Below are 18,755 nucleotides of genomic sequence, written 5' to 3'. Positions count from 1 at the left end.
AACTCAACTTTCTCAGCAAAGTAAAAACATGAAATAGATTAAATAGAAATAAGTGAGTCACAAGAAGAAGAGATTGGTTGTGTTCAACTCTTTGTTTCCTCTTAAAAGCTGTGTGACCCTCAAGAAGTTACTTCTTCACGTGAACTCCAATTTCTTCATTTGTAAATACTGCGATAATAATAACAGCACTCTTGAAAGGTCATTCAGGGCACAGACCGATCAGAAATGAAGTCTGGCCAATTGTACTGGTTGCCAGCCAGTATGTTGTATTGGAGCAGACCAGCTGAAGGTCAGCTCTGGTTGTGGGGATTAAATACAAGTAAAATGCCTGTACAGTGTCTAGCACATAGAAGATCCTGAATAAATGTTAATTTCCTCCCACTATTGGGAAGCTGAGATGGCTGTGATAATAGGAATTAGCCACAACTTCCCGTGGGATTCAGAATCAGTTTGAATAGCTATGAAAATATTATTCCTGGTTCTATTACTTTAGGTTCAATTGGTCTTAAATTGTTATTCTGAAAACATATTTATTTCTCTACACTGCTTGTTTGGCTTTGAGTGTATAGGAAAACAAAGAAAGCACAGGTCTGAGACTATCCTTCTGCTGAAAATAGGCAAATGTTTTCCTTTCTATTCTTGATTTTCCAGATTAATCTGTTGAGATAAATGAAGGTGAAATAGTTCATTTTAAGGTGAAAATTGCACTGAATCCGTCGAGAAGAACATTAAGAAGGGATTGCTTTACTGCAACTATTTTCTGGATAAGATTTGTATGTTGAATGTGGTTTTGAGTATGACTCCTTCAACTCTCATCTAATTAGTACTGATGCATACCCACTTTCCACACTGTGCCTCATAGGGATCAATACCTGTATTAGAACTAGTTTGGGGATATTACTTCTCCCAGGGTGCTATCACATTGTACTTGATCATCTAAGTAGCTTCGTTTACTCAAAGAAAGCTAACCAACGTAAAGTCAAAATACATTCAAGGTTTGGTAATGCTATTATCACCCAGGTTATGATTTCTTTGAGAATCAAATCCATGATTTGCTTCCAGGGGAGGGTGAAGTGCAGGAAGAAGACTGTAGGCCTAGGCAATGGAGCATGCTGTGCTCAAGAATTTCCTTCTCTTGTACTTGAGAAGAACTAATGTTCCCTGCTTTTCATCAGCCCCAATGAAATCCTGGCATGCCCAAATGTTCCCTCTAAGTTGTATCTCCTCAATTAAAAAAAAAGTTTTGGGGCCGGCCCAGTGGTGTAGTGGTTAAGCTTGGTGCATTCTGCTTTGGTGGCCTGTGTTTGCAGTTTCGGATCCCAGGTGTGGACCTACAGCACTCAGCAGCCACACGGTGGTGGGGACCCACATATAAAGTGGAGGAAGATTCACACAGATGTTAGCTCAGGGCTAATCTTCTTTAGCAAAAAAAGAAAAGAAGAAAGTTTTAACCTCTTTGACTTGTAAAAGTGAGAAATTGAGATGTTTTCTCAATAAAGGCAATAGTATTTAAGTTAGAGGAAGGAATCCTACAAAAACCAGAAAGTAGCTTTACAAATAAATAAAATCTAGTCCTGACTAGTTTTGCTGTTGCCTGCCTAGAAATACGACCCGGGTAGCAAAATTAAGAAAATCATCATAATTTTCTACAAGCTGGCGCACATCTTGCACCTCCAAATGAATGAGGGAGAAATGGTTTTTGATGCAATTTTAATCCTTAGTGATAAGACACTTCAGAGATGCTGCTCAATCTTTCCACTTTAGGCTATCTTCCAGGGGTCTGGGAGGCAGGACTGGAGAAATCTTCTCTGGTACTATAATTCTTGAGGAATTTATCTTCAAGGGTGTGCAAAGGGCATCTTTTAAATGTTTGCACAACTCTGATGGAACCGCTGAGAGATATGATCAGTTACCTTTCTCTCAGGACTCTAGAACTCATGTGATTGGTTACTCTAAGTTTTATAAGTCTATAGTCCTATTCCTTCTGTGCGTGAAATCGGGGATCCTGGCATAAGAACCACTGGGAAAGTCACCTCTGCTCCAAAGCTGTTAGTGGAGAATTTGCCCGCAGGAAAAGCGGTTGGTGCTGACACTTTTACTAAAGCTACACGTGCGCGCGCACACACACACACACACACACAGACATACCCCTCTCCTTTCTTCTAGCCTCCCAAACACTACACAGAGAGAGCCTTTAATAAATCAATGTTTTAGGACCAAATTCCTCAAAGGCCTTCGTAAGATCTTTAACTCTGCTCGTTGTGATGGTGTGTGAATGGCCTGGATAGAATCAACAGTATCTACTTCACAAATCATGCCATCTCACAAGTGTTTGGTGGCTTAAGCTGAAGGAATTGGTTTTGTATCATCCACACTAATTGCGATTCACATAGAAAACCATGCAGGATTGTAGAGGCGTTAGCAGATGTTCTGAAAGCAGGTCTATAAAGGGATTTCTGTAAGGAGAGTCAAGATATAACAAGAGGGCACAGGCTTACCAGGTAGTGGGCAGAGTTTAGCCAAAAAGCCTGCAACACTTTCTCAGGCTTGTTTGTTAGATGCTGTGATGAGGAAGGAGGAAGGCTCTGGAGGTCTTCACTCTGTGTTAAACACACCCTGACTAAGCACATATCTTTGAGGCCAACCCATCTGCAATTTCAAATCCAAGTGGAGAGCTGTGTGGTGCTGCTTAGGCTTTCCTAGTTCTTGCATTTGGTTGTTCACTCTTCTTTGTTGAAGTGTAGGAGCAGCAGATGACTGGGGGAGAGCAGAAAGCAAAGTGTAGACAGAGCGATGGTTCCCTGAGCCAGGGCGGAGGTCAGAGCTGGTGGCCTCACAGAGGAGTCATCACAAGCTGTTCTCTTGAAATCCTCAGTGAAATACGGCGAGGGTGGCCCAGCATTCATCTTGTTTAGAGACTGCAGCTGAAGCCGAGGAAATCACTGGGGGCAGTTGACCTTTTAGGATTCATTATAAGCCGGTTCACTTGGGTTCCCGTTTTTCTGTTCACTTGTTCCTGATTCCAGTTCAAAAGTATCTGCAGGTTTGTGTGGGTCCCCACTGGTGCTGACAAATCACGTAGGCTGAAACAAGGTGTCTACTCCCTTCAAAGGGTTTTCTCTAATGAAATGTCTGTGATGACAAATTGTTTACCATATCCTACTTTCCATCACCTAGAGTTCCTTGCAAGATCATTTACCTATTATTATGATGTCTCTGTCTGTTTATCATGTATCCATTAGGCTATCTATCTGTTTCCAAAGGGCCTATCAGATAGGGCCTACGTGCTCTGAACTTGTGCCCAACAGGCATGCTGGAACTTGTCCTGGGCTGAAAGACTTGGTTCTTGATCTAGTTTTAATGACAGCAATTAGTATAAAGGGAACAGGTTTATAGACAGCACTCAAACTTTAAAATGTTTCATACGCATCATAATCAAGCTCTTAAAAAATAAAAAACAATTCTGGAGGAAGCTGGTTAAATCTCTCTCTCCTTTTCTCAGCCTCCCCATACTTGAAGTAAGGGGAGATGCTTTCTCTAGGAAAATTAGATTCTTCATCTAATGGTGTATGGACCACCGTCCCACTTAACCATTCATTCTTTTTTCCAAAAACTGTGGGTGTGTGCCAAGTGGATGGGTGGTGTGATTTTAAGCCACAGCAATAATGCAGTTGCAGCAAGCATTTTCCTGGGGCCAGTCCAATTCCACGCATTGTGTTTCTCACGTCTGTCGAAGCTAGTGAGCAGCAGAAAAGAGAAGGGGCATGAAAGGGAATCTGGGCTAGAACAAACAGAATGGTGAAGGCCAACTTTCTCGAGCAGGACAGAGCATGTCTGCTGCAAAAAGCAAAGAAATGAATTCCACTCATTGTCACCTATGCTAAGTTCTCTGGGAGAATACTCATGCTCAAATGAGGGAATACCATCAAGAATGACCCGTTGGAATGCAACACTTGGAAGAGGTGGCTCCATAATATTTGGAGTCTTGTTTGCAGCTTAAAATGCAATGGGACATGGTGCAGGACAATGTCCCTGGTTCTAGGAAGGGGCAGCATCCTACATTCTCCTCCCTCCCTCAGCCTCCACTCCCCATTCTGGATCACCCAGACACTCACACGGCTTTATGGTTCACTGCCTCTTTGCCCCTCTCAACCCCATCCTTTCTTTATGGCTTCATTGAGGACACATATCCTCCAAGAATTCTTCAGAGAGACGTTTTCCTTGCTCTGAATTCCCATAGCAGTCACGTGCACCTATTTAATCATTTTTCCATTCTTTCATTCATTCAACTACATATAACTTTCTTACATACAGCTTTCAGAATAGTTTCAAGTTAGATCATAAAGTCTTTGGTCCTGTCTTCTAACTACCTGGTAACTAATTTGAGGCAGGGACCACATATTCTTGGTGTTTATGGCTTGATCATAGTGTTTTGTTCTAACAGGGACAAATAATGTGACTGATTTTAATTTTACCATTATTTTCTAAAGGCTGATGACAACCAAAATTTCATTTTGTATCTCTTGTCCTCCACTTGAAATTCTGAACGTCCATGGACCACTAATTATTAAACAAGGATGAGCCCAGAGTTTGTTGGAGAGGAGAAATGATGATTATTATGGTCAAGGAATCTATTCTGTTGTGGGAAAGCAGGAGACAACATCATTTCCTTTTCATGCTATCTCCGGTGGTTGAGGGACTGGTGCCTGTAGATCTCTTCCTCCTTCCATTTTAGATTTTCTCCTTCTAAACCAGACTTTAAGACCACTTTTTAAATATCTTTTTGTTTTTATGGAATATTTTAGATTATTCTTCAAAGACCTAAATAAAAAGTCATACTTCAGTGTTTAAATCCTTTAACATGAAATTGTCACAAAACCCTGTTATCTTATAACATTTTAGTAATAGATCCTAGTGTTAAATTAATTGAGTTATAATAACTAAGGGAAATTGAGGCAAGAATGGGAGATGCTATTTTATGAGAGAGTAAATCACCGGTTAGGCCTGGTCATGTTGGTTAAACTTCTACCCCTGAATAAAATTATGACTTTAGTTTAGGAGATCGTTACTGTAGTTCTGGCAGAGGAATGAACAAGACAGCACAGGCTGGCTGTAATTTTTGACACAGGGGTTAATTTTATTATGTGCTTTATGTCTTTTCAATAAAATGTATAGGTCATTAAAAATTGAACTGTGGTGTTTTTTTGGATTTATTATAATTAGCACATACATTGCACTTTATATTTTCAAAAGCTTTACACATTGTTAATTAACTGCTTCATGCTACATGAGTGAGGTAGTGAGTATGATTATACCCATTTTACAGATGAAGAAGCTGAACCATGGGGTGCTTAAATAAATTGCCTTAGGGCTCCCAGCAAACCAGGCAAGAGATGGGTTGAACTGCAAAGCCTCTTGTCTGCCCTTATCTCTCCTAGAGCCATTAATAGCCGTGTTGTACCTTTACTCAGGAGTAGCAGTCAAAGGTAGTAACGAAATCCTATCTTCTTTTTTCCATCTTCGGGAGATTTTTAGTAATACCTGGTTTTAATACAAGGACCTCAATGTTCTTACTTAACTGTGTTGGATAGCCATATCCCTTGGAGGAAGATACCTACATATCTTTCAAAGGTGGGTAAATTGAAACAGAGTGCAGCCCAAGATGCCAGTGAATCAGTGGCATCCTACACAGAAGGTACCAAAAGAAACCCTGGCCTTCTGACTCCCATCTTCCCTCTCTCAGACCTCTGTGGGCCACAGGAGGGTTTAAAACTGTGTGTGATGATGGCACTGGAAAGAATCCAGCCAATGTTTACTTTTATGACTATTGAGAGCATGTGCATTTAAATTTCAACACCCTACAGATCACCATCATGAAGGCTTCCAAAGATAATCCCAAGCCTATCCATCATCCTTCCTTTGCCAAGAGGAATTAAGAAATATTCCTTTCTCTTGATGATAAATTCCACTCACTACCCCCCTCTCCCTGCAAACATAGATGTCACATTTTCCTATGCTTGTTCCTCATGCATGGGTACCAAGCAGTAGAATTAAATGTTAGGTAACTAATTATTCCATAGGCCAACAGTCAACTTCCCTTGCTTTTCGGAAATGAATTTAGTTGAAGGCAGAATTCTAGAGGGAGCCAAGTTACCAGCATGAACATCCAAACCTTGCTTGGTGTGGTTAGTCTTATCTGTTTCCTGGAAGATGGGACCACTGCAACCTTAGAGGAACGGGGGATCATGGTCCAAGGCTGATGTCTCTACTCACAGAAGGCTAAGGGCCTCTTTCATTTTAAATATTTAAAAATAGAAAAAGCAGCTCCTTAAATGCTATTTTCTCACGGAGGAGGCAGTCTTTGATTGGGTTTAGAGAACCCAATACCTTTTAAAATGAAATTGAAAATGGCAATGGAAATTGAGCAAGGCTGTGCAGGCTCGATGGTACCACGTGGGAATGAACTGTGGAAGGCCACTTTGGAATAACTAGGCGGTCAGGATGGAAATGAGATTGTAATATAAATAGTTATATCATGAAGATAGGGAGAGGAATTCCTGCCCCTTCTCTCTGCCATGAGGCTGTGGAGATGAGTAATCCACCCATCAGCCAAGATTTGAGCAGTTACTCTAAAGAGTGCAATAATGGTGTACAGTGCTGTGGGCCGTGGGAATGTACAGAGAGCTGACGAAGCAGCTGCAAAAAGCACCTACACTGGACTTGGGTTTGTGGAAGCCAAGTCATTACTTAGTCTTTCCTTTTGCTTTTCTGGAAAGCACAGGGGCTTGTATGTATTTGACCAAAGGACGATTCCGTCCAACTTGGAAAGGTGCTTGGAGAAAGAGCAAAACTTTGTGAAGGACACACTTGGAGTACTGAAGGGGGAAGACCCTATCTCTGCAGCTCAGCAGAGAAGCTGAACTCTCTCTGACAATCAATAAGATGATGCTTGTACATTGTTCGTTTCATTTTTTCATGTAAAAGGATCATACTTGATATTTTTTGAAAGATACTGTGCTATCAGTGTTAATTTACCTTGTAAGCATAAACCAAAAACAAAGTAATAAATAAAGTAATAAATAAAATTAAGAGTAAGTGGCACTTACACACCTAGTTCTTTCTATACATCAGCTCATCTAAGCCTCACAAGATCTCTATGAGGCATGTACCATTATCTCATTTTGTTGCTGTTGTTGAGGAAAATTCACTCTGAGCTGACATCTGTTGCCAATCTTCCTCTTTTTGCTTGATGAAGATTTGCCCTGAGCTAATATCTGTGCCAATATTCCTCTATTTTGTATGTGGGTTGCTGCCACAGCACGGCTGCTAAGGAGTGGTGTAGGTCCATGCCCGGGAATTGAACCTAAGCTGTTGAAGCAGAGCGTGCCAAACTTAACCACTAGGCTGGCCCCCATTATCTCATTATTTATTTATTTATTTATTTGTGAGGAGGACCAGCCCTAAGCTAACATCTGATGCCAATCCTCCCTCCTTTTTTTTCTCTTGAGGAAGATTGGCCCTGAGCTAACATCTGTGGCCATCTTCCTCTACTTTATATGTGATGCCACCACAGCATGTCTCAACAAGCGGTGCGTCGGTGCGCACCCGGGATCCGTACCTGCGAACCCCAGGCTGCCTCAGTGGAGCACGAGCACTTACCCACTTGTGCCACCGGGCCGGCCCCATTATCTCATTTTTTAGATGGAGGACTTGGGGCTTAGAGAGGTTAATTGCCCAACATCACATACCTGCTAAGTGCAAGCACCTTAACTGGACTCCCAAGTCATTCAATTCTGATTCTTTTATTACGTAACTTGCAAAGTTTTGAGGGGGAGGATGAAATCAGACAACCCATATTAACACTTATTGTGATGTCTGGCATTGATCACATGCTTGATCAGTGTTAGTTTTTATTCATAGTAATTGTTAACTACTATGCTATACTAACCAGTTTCTGTTGAGTTTGCTGCATTGATTAAAGCCAATAATACTGGATCAGGTGATCCCACCATTTTCTACACTTAGGATCAGCTCCCTTGAACGTTATCTATCCGTACCATGCTGACTGATGGTTTCTGCCATACACAGAGATTGTGATTTCCATACATGCATAGGCTTCTTAACCACCCCCATGTCTACCATCTGTCTTGAATCAACAATGCAGGAAGGAATTTGGAAGTCCTGTCTTGTGCTAACATTTCCAGCTCCTACACCAAAAGTTCCTCTGGCTTTTCTTTGGAGAGTTTAGTTGGGGCAGGTGACACAAAGCGACATTTGTCACTAATATGCCTGTGTTCTTCATGCCCGAAGGCAGACTGTACCAAATGATATAAGCGACCAAATGATATAATTTTAAATTACTCATTTTGGAAATGCATATGCAAACAAACACAGATTTTAGGCCTCATTTGGGAGACAAGAACATTAAGATCTACATTCTCTTTGATTTTATCAGTAATTTATCAGATTGAGAGAATTAGTGAGACTTCTTCAGCAACGGATGAGGAAAGATAGAACTGGCAGTTCTTTATTTTTGCTTGTGCTGAATAAATCATTTCACATCTTTGTGCCTAGTTTTTCATATCTGTAAAGCTAGCCTACCTTAGGACATAATTCACAGGACTTACTTTCGGGGACTTTGCAGGTACAATACAGCGAGATTAAGAGAACCCTGGCCTAAGAATCAGTGAAAGGTGTACTGTTAAACTTTGGACTAGTCTTGTCTGAGGTCCTTAGTAAGCTAGTAATGATGATTTTTTCTAGTTTATGGGATCTTAAGACAGTGGATGGGAAACTTTAGGAAAGAAAAAAGATCTATACATTGAATAGCATTCTTGTAGCCACAGTTTGTCTATCAATAGTTATTCCCCAAAACTCATGTTAGAGGAAACAGGACAGGAAGAAAGAATAACTAAATGGTCTATAGCTCTTGTAGATTCCTATTATTTCAAAAAATGCACACTCATATTCCAGCCAGTTCACTTGCACCAATTCTGCTCCTGGACATAATCTTTGTGGACTGCGAGTTATCTGTGGAGACATGTTTCAGGTGTGGCTGCAGAAATTTTCTTCCTGTAAGCGTTCAAAACCAAAGGGGCTTCTAGGGCAACGTCATCTCTGCATGAAGGTGGAGGCATAATTTGTATCTTGCGGGGTGGGTATTTTTCAATGATAGGTGTGCATTTATTAAAGTGAAAGAGTTTGTGAATGCAGGGTTATGCTCATTCTCCTGTGAGGTGGGGTCTGCTATTTCATGTGGAGATACATAACACTGTAGGTTTAAAATCCCCTCATGGCTCCAAAACTCAGGTCCTGAATTGCTATTTGGAAACTGGCTGACCACTACATGGAGTCCTAGCTCTTCAGATACAAATTTGGAGGAAAACAAATGAAAAAGGAAAGAGTACTAAGAAAAAATGAGGGTGATAACCATGTGCTTTCCCAAGCTTAGTGCAGGGTCTTTGCTTCTGGATGGTATAAAGTCTCAATTTGTGGTGTGATTTTGAGTAAATAAGTCATCCCCTCTATGGCGATTGTTTTGCTGTGGATAATGGTCCACTCTGTCATGGGGTCATTCAATCAGCAGTGGAAAAGGATGCCTCATAGATATAAGAAAAGAAGAAAAATTTCTTGAGACTGTTACCATTAACCTGATTATTTGGGATTGGGTTTCAAGTAAAACCAGCTCTCTTAGGAAATTAATCACCATTGGAGAAAGCGTCTGTAGCCTTGGAAGAAGAATTAAACAACAACAACAAACACCACACAGACTCAGAATTTAGAAATACCAGCCCCATGCTTTCAGCTGAGTTTCTGGACCCTTGACTATTTTGAGCCAAACATTGCAACACTTAGCACAGTACCTTGTTTTTTTGCTGCATCTGAAAGGCCCAGAGCAACTGGGAAGCTGTTACAGGTGGCAGATGTAAACGCCTCTCCACGGCATTGGTTGGAGAATACCATAAAAAAAAGTGAAAAGTTAATTGAAGAGATTGTGCCGTGTCAGCATAAGCATTGTGTATTTCAGTGTAGGTTTTGGCAAGGGTCTTGTGAACCATTAATTAATATCCTGCGTTAGCTGTCAGCAGATCAACATGGGTGCTCAATTTCATGATTGCTCTGTAAAGTTAAACTATGGATTTAAGATCAGGTTCCTAATGAGGATCATTACTATGTGCCTTTCCTTTGGGGACACATAGCTTTCTAGGTTATATTGATGTCTAGGCTGTTTCTCTAACTTCGAACAAACGAAGTTTCTATCCAGATGGGTCCTGGTTTTGCTTTCTCCTTAAGTTGTCGACTTTCTGAGCATTTTATTGAAGTTCTCCGAGGCTCACGTCCTTTAGTGCATGTCCTCTGGTGCTAAACTCACTGTCTCTTACCTTTGAGGGCTGTGTTAAGGCTTGTATGGATCATCTGTGCTAAGTGCATTGGGAAATCAGCAATTTCTTTTCATAAAGTCCATATGATTTGCTCGAAATCATCTGTTAGTGGAGGATGTAAAAAGACTTCGTATTTTTTTTTCCTAGGGAATGTCAAAGTTGAAGCACCAAAATTACTCTTGAATCTAAATCCACACCCTGAATTCCCTCAGAGATCCTTTTAACTGCCAAGTGCAAAAAATGGAGGTAATTTCAGATTTGGGGGAAAATAAGGGTCCACCCCATTAAATGTTACCACTGAAATTTCCATTGTTTTCTCCAGCTCTCCTGTTTATGGGGCTGACATCAGCCAGAGATGAGAGAGAAGCTTTTGTGGCACTGCTTCAAAAGTCAAACATGTCTCAGTTAGTCACTAAGCTAATAACAACACGAGAACTGTGAAAGATGTACCAAAGTCGCTGGAACCGGACTCACAAGAGAGCAACTTCTCGCTGTGCCCAGGGTGAGAAGCTGAGCCAGCAAGCACTTCCAGCCAGAGCAGAAATGGATAGAACCTGTGACAACTGAAAACGGCTTTACGGGAACCCAGACTTGAGCGTGGCCAGTGGATAAGATGGCAAATGCTAGGACCTTCTCTTTACCTCCTAACACATCCCTTTTCTACTCACCATTGGCTTGGTTTGTCATGATGGCATGGGCCATCCTTCTTACAACTTGCTTTAGAACAGTCAATTTCTTTTTCATTTTCCCCCTCATTTGCATTGGTGCTAACGGCAAAAGTTCTGCCTGGTGTCAGGCTGGAGGCTCAGCCATCAAAAGTTCAACTTAGAGGCTAGCACAGTGGCATAGTGATTAAGTTTGGTGTGCTCTGCTTTGGTGGCTCAGGTTCGCGGGTTCAGATCCCAGGTGTGGACCTACACCACTTGTCAGCCATGCTGTGGTGGCGACCCACATATAAAGTAGAGGAAGACTGGTACAGATGTTAGCTCAGGGCGAATCTTCAACTTACCTTCAACCCATATGCATTCTCATCCCCATCCCTAATCATAAACTTTTTTCTCCCCTCCTATGGTAAATTCGTAGCGGTCATCTGTGTCTTTAGTCAATTTTGTGCGTGCAACTGAAATATATACAATAAAAAGTTGAAGACAATCTTATTTTTACTGTTAAAATTTCAAAAAGCCATTTTATTTAGACTCTGTAACTGGCTCCTTTCTGAAGTGTTTGCTCTAAAATCAGAGCTATGTTTTATGTTTTTGCAGCTATATGGCTTCAATACAGGCTCAGAATCATTTACTGGCATTTCTGACCAAACTTTTTGTTTTTATAGGTGTGTAAATGTGTTATCGAAGATAGTTTGGTCTTTACCAAAGGCTCAAGTTTGTAGCTTCAGTTAAAGAGACTGGCTACTTTTTTTTCCCTTTCTGCTTTCTCGAAGGAGAAGAAATGGTTTACTTGACAGGGGCTCTGGATTTTTGCACCAAATCTTCCACTAAATTTATTTTGCTTGAGGTTGTTTGCATTAAAAAGCTAAAATTCCAGCACTTGTGACAAGATTTTTTTCCCTTTCCCTTCTCCTCTGGCCATGGCTTGTCCAGTATTTTGGGTGAATGTTACTTTTTCATTTCCATTTCTCCTGAAGCATCATTTTTTTCATTGCATCAGATTTCTCAGACTAAACTTGAGCAAAAATTCCAAAACCTGGCTGACATAACCAAATAATGTGGGGGAAGATTTTTAAAATCTATGTGATGGCCTAAGAATCTGTATTTTTTTATTTTTGGTGAGGAAGATTGGCCTTGAGGTAATATTTGTTGCCAATCCTCCTCTTTTTGCTTGAGGAAGATTGTCACTAGGCTAACATCTGTGCCCATCTTCCTCTAGTTTTTGTATGTGTGATGCTGCCACAGCATGACTTGATGAGCAGTGTATAGATCTGCACCCAGGATCCGGGCCTGCTAACCCAGGGCCCCTGAAGTGGAGTGTGAGCTTAACCACTGTACCACTGGGCCGACCCCAAGAATCTGTATTTTAAAGTCTCATCAGATGGTCCTGATGATCAGCTGGTTTGGGAGAGCCTGATGTGAGAGTAGGTGTGTATGAACAAAGATAGATGAGGAGGGGGCAAGGAGCCTTGGTAACGCCCCACTTGGTACAAGGCAGAGTCTAACCAACCAATTGTTCGGTCATACTTGGATTAAATAAACATTTACTGAATACCTACTGTGTGTGGGCACAATGCCAGGTGTTGGGCTGCCCAGATGAATAAGATCCAGTTCTCTCCTAGATGATGTCATTGTCCAGTGAAGGAGACAGACACACAAACAAACACTTTCCATGTAATGGGGTTGCATTAAGACAGAGTTATGCATGGTGTACAAGATCGGAAACTTGCCTGAGCTGAGGGGTTCAGAGAAGGCTTCCTGAAGAAGCCTTCTAAGAGGCTTCTGGAAAGGCAGCAGGAGTCAATCAGTGGGAGAGGCTGTAGGGACCATTGGAGCTAGTGTGGTGTGTGAGGGGCAGCTGGAATGATGGGAGGTGAGGCTGGGCCCGCCAGCTCATGAGGGCATTTGTATTCCGTGATTACCACATTAAATCTGGCTTTCCTGGATATTTCCCTTTGGGGAATGGGGGTTTCCCTAACCCCCATATTCCCAGAGACTTGGAGAAATAGACAACCTCAACATAGGAGAAGAAACCAAACGAGTTTTGTTCTTTGCATCTACTACCTGGCACGTTTCAAAGAACAATTCACCCACCAGAAAACTTCACTTGTTACCTTTTCTTTGGGAACTCTAAGAGATACTTTTGAATTTAACAAGAGGAAATAAAAATAATTTTAATGAAACCAAAGGAAAATAAAACCCATCAATTTTCTTGGGGCAATACCATAACTCCCATACCTAATAAATGAGGTCCATATAGTCCTACATTTTTTTAAAAACTTAGAAAAAATTGTACATTACAGCAGAGATACAGAAAACTGCATAAAAATGTATAACAGTGATAAATGAATTAAAATGTGAACACTCTTGTAACCACACCTGGATTGAAAAAGAGAACTCTGCGGGTCACCCCAGAAGCCCTCCACACTCCCTTCAACACCCTAAAAAGCAACCACTATTCTATCTTGTATAATAATCATTTCTGTGTTTTTCTTTATAGTTTTTGTCATCCAAATGTGTGTCCCTCATCACTAAAGTTTAACTTGGTCTGTTTTTAGAAATTTTTATATTTGTCTTTTAACCTGTGTGAGGGATTTAAAAGGTCATTGAGACGACTTTCACATGAAGCCACAGAGAACAGGAAAACACTAGTGGGCAGACTTATGTATGGTGCTGATGTGGTTCATGCAGCAAGACTAGGTGAACTGGGAGTCTGGAATCAAGGCATGATCTGGGGCAGGGCCAGGACGGTCTCCTACCAGGCAGGATGGGGGCGTGGGGAGCTGCCCCACTGCTTTAACCTCCAACCCCCCAGCCTTCCCCCATCTGCCATCAGTGGGCAATTGAAAGAGCCAAGGCCCTGGCAGAGGTCCCCTTTCCCCACCACAAGGACGGGTGCAGGAAGAGGCCCCTGGGAGCCCAAGAAGACATTTGCGATGGGCTCAAAAGGCACCCGTGAACCTCTGTCACATTATGACACTTGGGTGCTCTCAGTCTGTCTCAGAGCTTGAAGTAACAACCACAGGGCCTGTAGACTGGAGAGAGGGAGACTTAGAAAGTGCCAACATTCATACCCAGCCAGTCACCTTTCCTGCTGAAGAAAAGATTTGAAAACAGAAGGGAGGATGAGAGAGAATTAGACAAAATACAAGAAAAAAAACCAGACAAGCCGTTGTGGTGGGGCTGTCGGCTCTGAGAAAAGTTTGGGGAAATGGAAGAGAGAATGGGATTTGGAAAAGAGCAGTGAGGACCGAGTTCTGCTCTTTTGGCGGAGACTGCTCAAGTTTCGATGTTCATTTTCTTTCCTTTAAAAAACAGTTTCTGGCTGCAGCTGAGCTGCATGGCACCGAAATGGAGGGGCTGCAAACACGAGAGAGAAAAAGGAAAGCATGAGCCCAATACCAGGCTTATAGTCTCTCTGTGTGGGCAGCAGGTTTTATTATTTTTTTATTTCATACATCATTAAAATGCTTCAGTATTTCCCCCAAGTCAGCATGCTTTTAAAAGGTTTAATGAGAAAGGAAAACACGAAAGAAAAATAAAATTCTGATTATTTGTAGCAAGGTGCTGTGGAAAGCAGGGGCCTGGCTTCCTCCTTCAATCCCTTTTCTGGAGGCATGGTTCCTTCTAGAAACTTCTTTTTCCCCAGGAGTGAGACTTTTCCAGTGTACAATCAAAAGTCAGAGAAGGCCCGTGATTCTGAGAGTGTATCCTTTCTGTGGCCTTGGGCTAGGCTCTTCACTGTCGGGTGCCTCAGTTTCCCCCTCTGTCAAATGAGATAATAATACTTAATTACTTCACCATGCTGAGGTAAGGATTAATTAGTTGATGCTTTGAAGCTGGAAAATGCTACAACAGAGTTAAGCATTATTATTAATAATGCATTTCAACTGAGTTGATAATTGCATTTGCTGTCTCAAATTTCCCCGGCAGTTTCAGCCGGTGAACTTATTTTTCAGCTTCATCAGTTGAAAAAAAATAAAAAGTAGTGCTACTAGCAGTAGTAGCTCTGGTCTCCATTGCAAAGATGGACACTTATCTGCCATGAGTAAAAGCATATCCGTTCTATAGGAACTGAAGAGCAGATTCTGGAAAATACCAAATGCCATGGAAGGTGTTGTGACTGCTAAGCAGTTTTAAAAATGAAGAAAATGGCGGCCGGCCTGGTTGCCTAGTGGTTAAGTTCACGCGTTCTGCTTCGGTGGCCTGGGGTTCGAAGATTCGGATCCTGGGTGCGGACCTATGCACCGCTTATCTAGCCATGCTGTGGCGGTATCCCATATACAAAATTGAGGAAGACGGGCACAGATGTTAGCTCACGGCTAATCTTCCTCAGCAAAAAGAAGAAGATTGACAGAGGTTCCTCAGGGTCAATCTTCCTCAACAACAAAAAAACAAATAAAAAAATAAAAATGAAGAAAATGCTAGTAAAAAATGTGCGAGATGAGAAGCAAGCAGGTCTAGGAGGCTACCACGTTCCAGAATTGATTCAATTCCTATGCTTTGGACCTAACCACAAAGTAGCTTGTCTGTTGTCTGCCTGTGGGTTGTTTTTTCTCTTCGGTCCCTTTCTGGCCTCCACCCCTTCCTGTGCTAGGTCACTCAGGGTGTGTTGGCGTGTGTGTGGTGTGTGTGTGTTTAAAATCTCTTGTTAGATCCCTGTCTATCTCCTCCTTTCCTTTAGGTCAACTCAAAGAAGCATTTTTGCATCATTTAACTCCGACCCATCAAAATGAGATGAAAATGTAAGCGAGATGATGTCACTGCAGAGCCCTGGTACATGGCAGAGGTTCAAGAAATATTTATTTAATGGAGCCAGGTCTTTGAGACTTCCTGAGGTCCTGATGCTGAACATCTAGTAAAATGATCTCGTAACTGCATAGACCATGATGTGCCGCTTCTCCAGAATTCGAAGCTCCAAACCAGCCTTTGGTTGGGTGTGGATTTTGCATATTTTCCAAAAAGAGGCTTTGTATTTGCTCTAAGGTAGCCATACTCTCGTTCAGCGGTTCTTCAGATGAGGTCCCCAGACCAGCAACATCAGCATCACCTAGGAACTAGTTAGAAATGCGAATCTCAGGCCCCAGCCCTGAATCAGAGACTCTCTGTGTGGGCCAAGCAATCCATGTTTCGCCAAGCCTTCCAGCCGATGCAGGCTCAATTTTGAGAACCACAAGTCTGCTTCAGTCCCCTCTTGATTGGTGACAAGCTTCAGGGGTCCTGGACTGTGGTCTATAGCCATGCAGCCCAGCAATGGAACATAAAGCCCACGCCTTGACCCTTGAGGTAAAATTTTGCCTGGAAAATCAGAAATATCGTCTTGCAATTGGTAGGGAAGTGAGAAGGAAGGCTCAGCCTGCTTTTTTAGCAAAGCCTTCCAGAACTCCTACCTGTGCTTCCAGACTCTATTAAGTTCCACCATATCCAGGAAGCCTGCCCAACCTATTCCAGGTCCTTCCCTCTGAATTTCTCAAGCTCTTATAAACTGTGCCCCTCACATGAACACTTCTGCTTGCCCAGCATCGTGAGTTCGCTGTAATTTGATACTGGCCTTCACTTCTCTGGTCAGTTGGACATTCCACAATGACAGACACCACGCCTTCATATTTTTGGGGTCTCACGGCAGCTCGCAGAGTGCTGATTTATGTAGCATGTGCTCAGTGCGGTTTTGTAGGTTGATTCCTCCAGACCTGTAACTTGAGGCTGCCATCATTTCCAGAGAGATGCTCAGGACCAGGAAGCAGTGATGAGAGGCAAAGAGAGCTGCAGAGGACCATCTTCCCTTTAGGCAAATATATTTGGATGTTGAACATCAGGTTATCATCCGCTTGGCAAGAAATTTGTGAGGGCCTGACATAACTTTGTAGTCATCCAGCAGATTTCAAATTACAAAATTATTATTACTTTTTTTTGGTGAGGAAGATTGGCCCTGAGCTAACATCCATTGCCAATCTTCCTCTTTTTGCTGAGGAAGATTGGCCCTGAGCTAACATCTGTACTCATTTTCCTCTATTTTGTATGTGTGACGCCACCACAGCATGGCTTGATGAGCAGTGCCTCAGTCTGTGCCTGGGATTCGAACCTGCGAACACCACGCTCCAAAGGGGAGTGTGCAAACTTAACCACTACACCACCGGGCAGGCCCTATAAAATTATTTTTTAAAGAGCAGTGCTTACTATATGTGAGGCACTGAAATTTTTTTTAATATACGTAATCCTCACGGCAACTTTGAAATTTATTAATATCCCCAATTTTGTTATGCATTTTATCGGAATCATGCATCAAGCAGGCAATCAACAAATCTCTATTGAATGCTCATCACATGTTAAGATTTTCTGAATTTTGTTTGCTGGCAACTGGAAGCCCTTAGCTAGAGTCCTTGACTTTGGGAAAAAGGCTGTGATTTAATTGTGAGAACCCTCGGTTTCCTTCAGCAGATTCTAAAGTTGATTTGAGTAATTCAACTTTGAGTAATTCTAGCCTGAGGGCTTGATACTGCCCTCCGAGAAGGATAAATAGTAACCAGGGTGGCAGGCCTGGCTCCATTTGCTCAGTATCTCCGTCTGAGGACTCCCAGGTGCTACACAATCTTGAACTGATAGACTGGGGATAACAGTAATTAGAGTCTTCAAAGTCTTGGCAAACATTCATTAGCAAGCTCTCTGGGAGGAAGACTGAGAGGAGAGGAATAAATGACATAGGATCATTCCCATTTTGCAGACATGGGAAATCAAGGCAAAAAATTAGATGCCTTCCCTAACACCACCTTCTGAAAACTGAATTTAAAATGGAGGTGGCTTATCTTTCGTCACTTTGGTAAGTCCCCAGAAAAACACAACTTTGTTGTGTGGCAGGGTTTCTCAACTTCCGTACCACTGACATTTTGGGCCGGTGTGTTTGTGGCTGGGGGACTGTCCTGTGCATTGTAGGATTTTAGCAGCTTCCCTGGCCTCTACCCACTAGATGCCAGTAGCACCTCTCACCCTCAGTTATGATAATCAAAAATGTCCCCAGACATTGGCAAGTGTTCCCTGGGGGCTGAGCATCCTGGAAGGGCATGGGCATCTCACTCCCATCATCTTGGATAGAACTTGTATCAAAAACTCATCATCTTGTGACATGTGAGATTCAGAAATCAGCAACCTGGGCTTATCCAGGACTCTCCTGGGAGGGTGAGAGGTGAAAGGTGGGAGGTTATCTCTGTAACAGCAAATGGGCCAGAGGGACTATTTAGCTTTCAGATGGGAGAGTTAACTCAGAGGCTATAAGAACACACGGTGCCTGCTGTTGCTGGCAAACTCCGTAGCTGAGAGTGTAAATTGAGTAACTACAGCCAACCTGCTGCTTAGCACAAAGTAGCATTTTCCTGGTGAGCGTCTGTCTGAGGTTGAGGCAGCTTTGAGAAACAGGGGGCTTTCCTATGAGGTCAGGAAGACAAGAGTCTCCCCCAGGACGGGGCCCCAGGGGGAATGTTTCTACCCAGGTTCTTTTCCTTCATCTCACTCTGCTGTCTCCTCCGAGATCAGGTCTAGATTAAACCCACTCAGAAGGCCCCATTACTCAGTTCGAGGTAAATTCCTGCTGAAGGCTGGTTTCTGTGGTGTGCATGGGGGTCTTGGGCATTTCTGCATAGTGACCTCTCACCGTAAGTTGGTCGTCTTTGACTTCACAGAAAAGAAAGGAAGATTTGCCCTCGACAGCTCTTTT

Source organism: Ceratotherium simum, chromosome 32 (genome assembly GCF_057802395.1).
Source record: "Ceratotherium simum simum isolate JZ-2026a chromosome 32, ASM5780239v1, whole genome shotgun sequence".
NCBI classification, from domain to species: domain Eukaryota; kingdom Metazoa; phylum Chordata; class Mammalia; order Perissodactyla; family Rhinocerotidae; genus Ceratotherium; species Ceratotherium simum.
Note: the sequence above shows the minus strand (reverse complement) of the source record.